Raw genomic sequence first — 6,000 nt, forward strand, 5'->3', positions numbered from 1 at the left:
TAGCTGCATTAATGAAACTGAAGCCCAAAATAGGGAAAGGGTTCTGAAACAACATCTTTGTTTGCAGGATACCAAGGGGCATGGCCAGAAACTAGATGCTGCCTCTGGAAAACAGCAATAAATGTGAATGCAGACTGGGTAACATAAAGTCACTTACGTCATAACAGTGTTTTTGGGATGAAGTGAAAAGTTGATTGGGTAAGTTATAAAAGCTTTTGGAAATATAACCTGACTAATGAGGTGGTCTCCTGGCCTGTAATAATTCAACGGATCAGTTCCTATATTTCTGTTCAATGGGCATTTTGCTTTCAGCATCCTACTGGCTCCATGGGGCATTAGCAGCAGAAACAGCAGCAGCAGAAATATCATCCTGGCTATGCCTGCAAGAGTCGTACACTCTTGTGACAGCAGTGACATTAGAAGCACAGCTGGACTCCTACAGTAGCTTCAGAAGCAGAGGTAGAAAAAGGAAACCTCCCATAGAAACAAGCCCTGCCAGCCCCAAATCTCTCAGGCCGGGCTTCTGATATTTATGACCCAGTTCTTCATTCAGGCTTGTGACAATAAGTTATCTGATGCTGCCTGTGATTCTGATGTTTTGTTATTTGTGGACTCCAAGACCATAGTTGGGGAAATCCCTGGACTAGATAAACAAATCACCATGATTTTGATAATTATAGGGTTAAGAAGGTCCACCTCCTCTGCAACTCCCTGGAATCGGTGAGTGACTCAATGGGCAGCTGCAGAGCCAGAGCAAAACATGTTTGTAAGAACTCAAAGATGGGACTCTCAATCTGGGCCCTGCTAAACCTGAGGAAACATTAACTTTAGTAAAGTCCAAGAAACTATAGAATAGCTAGTGCTTTGATTAGTTGGGTCCAGGATCTGGGTCACACTATTGATTTTGAAAGTTGGGAAAAACTGTGGACTAAATCAAATTTACAGCATATGTGTCACTCAAAGAAAATGTATTTAAGATGATGTACCGATGGTATGTCACACCTGCCAAACTTGCTAAAATCTATATTAATCAAGACAAAAATTGTTGGAAGTGTAAGGAGAAGAATTTCCGCCATATGTGGTGGACTTGCTCCAAAGTGAAAGCCTTCTGGGATATAATATATGAGTTAAAAAAGGTTTTGAAATATAAGTTCAATAAAAAAACAGAGGCATTTTTATTAGGTTTAATTGGTGAAGAAATACATAAAAGAGAGGTAAACATGTTTATGTATGCCACAACGGCTGCGAGAACACTTCTGGCTCAGAAACGGAAGCAGCAGGAACTCCCAACACTGGAAGATTGGCAGGTCAAGATGGTGGAGTATGTAGAGATGGCCACGTTGACGGGGAAGATTCGGAATCAGTGTGATGAACTGTTTCAAATGGACTGGAACAAATTTATATTTTATATGAAAGAAAATTGTAAACTTTTGAAAACATTTGTAGGCCTGAATTGAAATGTTTTGTAATGTAAATATAAGGGACTGATTTACCGACAATAAGGTGAAATATTATAATTTGACAAAGGGTAAATGATTATAGAAATGTGAAAAATATGGAAAGATATGTGGAAGTCAGAAAGAAGGAGGGAAGGATGTTGATGCTCTTACAGAGTAATATATTAAGTTATAGAAGTATGTAAAAAAATGTGAATATGATTTAAGTGGAAAATCTAATAAAAATTATTTAAAAGAAAGACAGAAAGAAAGAAAGAAAGAAAGAAAGAAAGAAAGAAAGAAAGAAAGAAACCATAGAATAGCCAAAGCAAAACGTGTTTGTGAGAACTCAATGATGTGACTCTCAAGTCCAGGGAACTATAGAATAGATATGATGGACCAAGACCAGCAAGACAGGACATGATAGAGGTGTACAAAGTCCTGCATGGTGTGGATAATATGGATAGGAAAAGTTTTCCTCCCTCCCAGTAATAGTACTAGACGTTTGGACTTTAGACGGGAATTTAAACCCTTGTGTCCTAGGCTCCTGTCCAACTCCCTGATCACTACACCACACTGCCTCAGAACTATAGATTCATTGGCATCCAATGGAGGTCTCTAACACCGAGATAAGCCATGAGATACTCACATGAGCTAATAGAAGTTCGGGTTCATGAGACAACTCAACCAGCTGACTGGTCCATTGGATTTAGACAGTAGCAATAATATCTGGCTTTAGCTTAGTAATATACCAGCAGCGAACTAGAGATTCAATTCAACTCAGCTTCTAATGACGCTGAGTGTTGGAAGAGTCAGGACAGAGAAATCTGTTATAGACCTTGAAGATTGCTCCTTCCCTGGAAGAACTTCAATCATACATAGTTGGGCTGAGGAAGCCTATTAACATCAGTGTTATCTATGGGGTCCAGTATGTAACAATCTATTATACATTCAAGAACAGTGTGTTTTACTGCAGGTGTTAGTGGAGTTTGGGGCAGATTCTTGAAGATGTGGAACCTTCTGAAGTGACTCTCATTGCTTGCAAATGAGGTTTTCAGCTGTTGAGGTTCTATTGCTCTTTGAACCACTGGGGAAAAAACCATGATTGTTAAAACTCACTGATGGGCCTTTCAATCTATGTATGTGTAAAAGTTTCCTGTAATGCCAACAGTGCAATCCACAGTCAGCATTTAAAGACAATATTGATTTACACCAGTTCAGTTCAGTGAAATGGACATCTTCATTAACAAGTCCATCAGATTATAAGATGGATAGGACTGTAGGGCCTCTCTATCCTTGTTATACGTTCACTTTCATCATTCATTACTACTTCCTTTCACAATCTTATTGTGGTCCCATACATGTGATCTCCCAACCGTTGCCCTGCTTGATTTATTAAAGCTTGCCAAGAGGGTATCAGTGGGTGGATTCAGGAGTTTTCAATGCATCCTCATGGAAGAAGGTAGTCCTGGCTGTCTTGAAATGTGTGGTGGCTTGATCACTCTTGAATATTTCCAACATGAGCCTATTGACGTATGACGACTACTGCTAACAGGTCGCTAATACTGGTTGTTTTGGAAGTGTAGATGGTAGAGAGGTTTCTGGCAAGACATTTGTGAACAATGATTTTATGAATTTAGAGCTTCTGCAATTTTCCTGCCATAAACCAGGTGTCAGGGACCGGGCAGAGGAGGAATGGTGTAGAACGCCTCGCCATCTTGACTCTTCCAGAGAAGAGGAAGACAGTATAGATTTATAACAGTATAGAGGTCACAGCTCAGAGGCAAATGAGGGGAAAAGTTGGGAAATAATGGGAGACAAGGAGGAAGCGGCAGAAGTGGAGCGGCAGCTAGTTGATACAATGTCATTAGAAAGCATCCAGGACCCTCCATCTCCTAGAACCTGGCAAGCCTTAAAAGTAGGAGAGCAAAGAGCTCAAAGACAGCGGGCACGTAGCAACACCCGGAGAAGTGACGAATGAGGATGTGGGAGAGACAAGGGTGGAGATTCACCCGGGACAACACCATTATCCAAGAGGCTGAGTTCTATAGCCTCTCTGTAAAAATTGAAATAAAAAAGGACGGTAAGAAACCTTTCCTTTTCTTTATGCTTTCCTGGGCAACCAGCATGCTGCTTACAGCATCCTGACAAATTGTCCTGAGTCAACTTTAATTGGCTGTTAGGTCATAAATCATGACAGATGGCGTAGCAGGAGCCTCAGGGCAGCCAGCCAACACTGATAACCGAGAAGAACCATTTCAATGGCTTTTACAACAAAATTTATTGTTAAGATCACACATAGAACAATTAAGCAGAACAATAAATGAACAAAATGTAGAATTAGCAAAGATTTCCTGGGGTTTCCAAAGATTTCCTGGGATTTGCCTTTGACAGAGTGGTTGGTGCTGTGCTGTGAAAGGAAGACCAAGATGACCAAAGTCTTTATGCTTTCCTGGGCAACCAGCTGGAAGCTGCTGGTCCACGTTAACAACATTGTATTATATATGTAAAGCCACGAATCTTCAAAGAAGCTAAGAATCAGACACTACCACCATCACTTTTGTAGTTAGATGTGCCTTTGTGTTCAGATCAGGCCTGAGGATGATAATGTAGCACTTGGGAAGGAAGATGCATCCCAGAAGCCCAGCACTGGAGGCCAACATAGAGAAGATCTGCACAGCCACCATGTACTTCCCCTTTGTGCTCAGGTAGGTGGGCACAAAGGACACCCAAACACTGCAGAAGACCAGCATGCTGAAGGTGATCAGCTTCGCTTCATTGAAGGACCCGGGAAGCTTTCTGGCTAGAAAAGCCACAGTGAAGCAGACGGCAGCCAGGAAGCCCATGTAGCCAAGGACAGTGTAGAACATGGCAACAGATCCCTCATTGCATAGAAGGATGATCTCTCTAGCTTGGGAGTGCATGTCGGAGTCTGGGAAGGGTGGGGAGATTCCCAGCCAGATGCTGCAGATGACAATTTGGATACCAGAACAGGAAAGGACAATGGAGTTGGCCAGACTCTTCCCCAGCCATCGCCTTACCCTGTTCCCTGGCTTTGTGGCCAGAAAGGCCAGCACCACAGTGATGGTTTTAGCCAAAATAGAAGAGACAGCAACTGAGAAGATGATGCTGAAGGCTGTTTGTCGGAGAAGGCAGGTCACTTTGCTTGGCTGGGCGATGAATAGGAAGGAGGACAAAAAGGAAAGCAGGAGGGAGCTGAGGAGGATATAGGATAAGTCCCGATTGTTAGCTTTGACTATGGGAGTTTCCTTGTATTTAATGAAGATTCCTAGGACAACATTAGTGGTTAAGGCCAAGAAGATGGCAAAGGAAACCAGCACAATCCCCAAGGGTTCTTCATAAGTGAGAAATGTTATAATCTTGGGGACACATTTGTCTCTTGCTTGATTTGCATGCTGATCTTCTGGGCATCTGGTGCAATGCTTTGCATCTGAAGAGAAGAAGAATGACTTCAGAATGCCTAACAAAATTCTTACATCCATACCTGTCTATTTTCTGACAGAGGTTGCCATGGTGATGGACTGTGCGTTTGAGATGTCAGGAAAATACAGTCTTTAGCAAGGTGTGCTGGGAAGAATAAGGTAGAAAACAAGGCTGCCTTGTTGGCTAGGCTGGCTGAAGATTGGTTGGGAGAGATTTCTTCCACTGAAATGCTGCACTGCTATGGTAAACAAGTCGCTCTTGATCATGTACTAAGATCTGGACTTCCTTCATGCAGACTGAAGGTGTAAATATGCAAATCAATCATATTTCTTAGAGCTACGGCAGTCTCCCCTGAGTCTATAATTCTCCAAATGAGCACGAACCCTGGGTGACCCCTGGGACCCTCTGGAAACCTGCTACAGCTCGGCAGAGAGTGGGGTGGTGTAGATTTAAATATTTGCCCCTTCCCCTCATGGTTGTTGCGTTCAGGTCCTTCTAGTTGGCTTTTCATGGGCATCTGTTCAAATTTGTAAGAACAGAGTGTTGGACTCGATGGACCTTTGGCCTGATTAAGCAGCAGTCACCCACCTTCCTGAATGGAGATGGTCCCTTCCACACAAGGAGCACAATCATAGCAGCAAATGGGCTCTCCTTCTTTAGTAACTCTGGCATATCCAGGGCGACAGCTTTCGGTGCATCTTGAACGAGGTACGACCTAAAAACAACAAGAAGGAAGCTCTAAGGAGATCAGCATGAATTATAGACATCATCTGAAGGCCCTGAATAAAAAAAGTGCTGAAATAAAAATTATTTTTATAATACTGATTCAAGTTTAGAAATCTGTAAAATGGGAACGAGACCCTTCTAAGTTTGTTAGAACTGTTGAGAACTCCTCTTCTTTCTGACATATAGTTTCATTTTTAATTGTTGAACACAAATTTCTCCATTTCTCCATTTCTGCACCCCGATTCCCACATGGGTCCATGATAACACAGAGGTATGACAGCCCTTAATTATGGTGTGTATTGTTGTGCTTTTATAAGCGTTCTCCGTTATTGGGCAGCTGAAAATGCCCACATGGCAGCTAGGGCCACACTGCCAACTTTTGGCTTATTGTTGT

The 6,000-nt window shown here is 42.3% G+C and overlaps 1 protein-coding gene and 1 long non-coding RNA gene across 2 annotated transcripts in view; one reads left to right on the forward strand and one right to left on the reverse strand.

The window, feature by feature from the left end:
• LOC310702216 overlaps positions 1–1,339 on the forward strand; it is a 26,841-nt gene extending 25,502 nt beyond the window's left edge. The window contains exons 2-3 of the long non-coding RNA XR_014523366.1: positions 68–198; positions 1,183–1,339. This is a non-coding gene — a long non-coding RNA (uncharacterized lncRNA). The remainder of the gene's footprint in view (positions 1–67; positions 199–1,182) is intronic.
• LOC310701945 (vomeronasal type-2 receptor 26-like) overlaps positions 1–5,483 on the reverse strand; it is a 22,857-nt gene extending 17,374 nt beyond the window's left edge. The window contains exon 1 of the mRNA XM_083493510.1: positions 5,469–5,483. The gene's annotated coding sequence lies outside the window, so the exon portion shown is untranslated. The remainder of the gene's footprint in view (positions 1–5,468) is intronic.
• Positions 5,484–6,000: the final 517 nt, after the last annotated feature.

Source organism: Podarcis liolepis (genome assembly GCF_965112155.1).
Source record: "Podarcis liolepis genome assembly, chromosome: 2".
Taxonomy (NCBI): domain Eukaryota; kingdom Metazoa; phylum Chordata; class Lepidosauria; order Squamata; family Lacertidae; genus Podarcis; species Podarcis liolepis.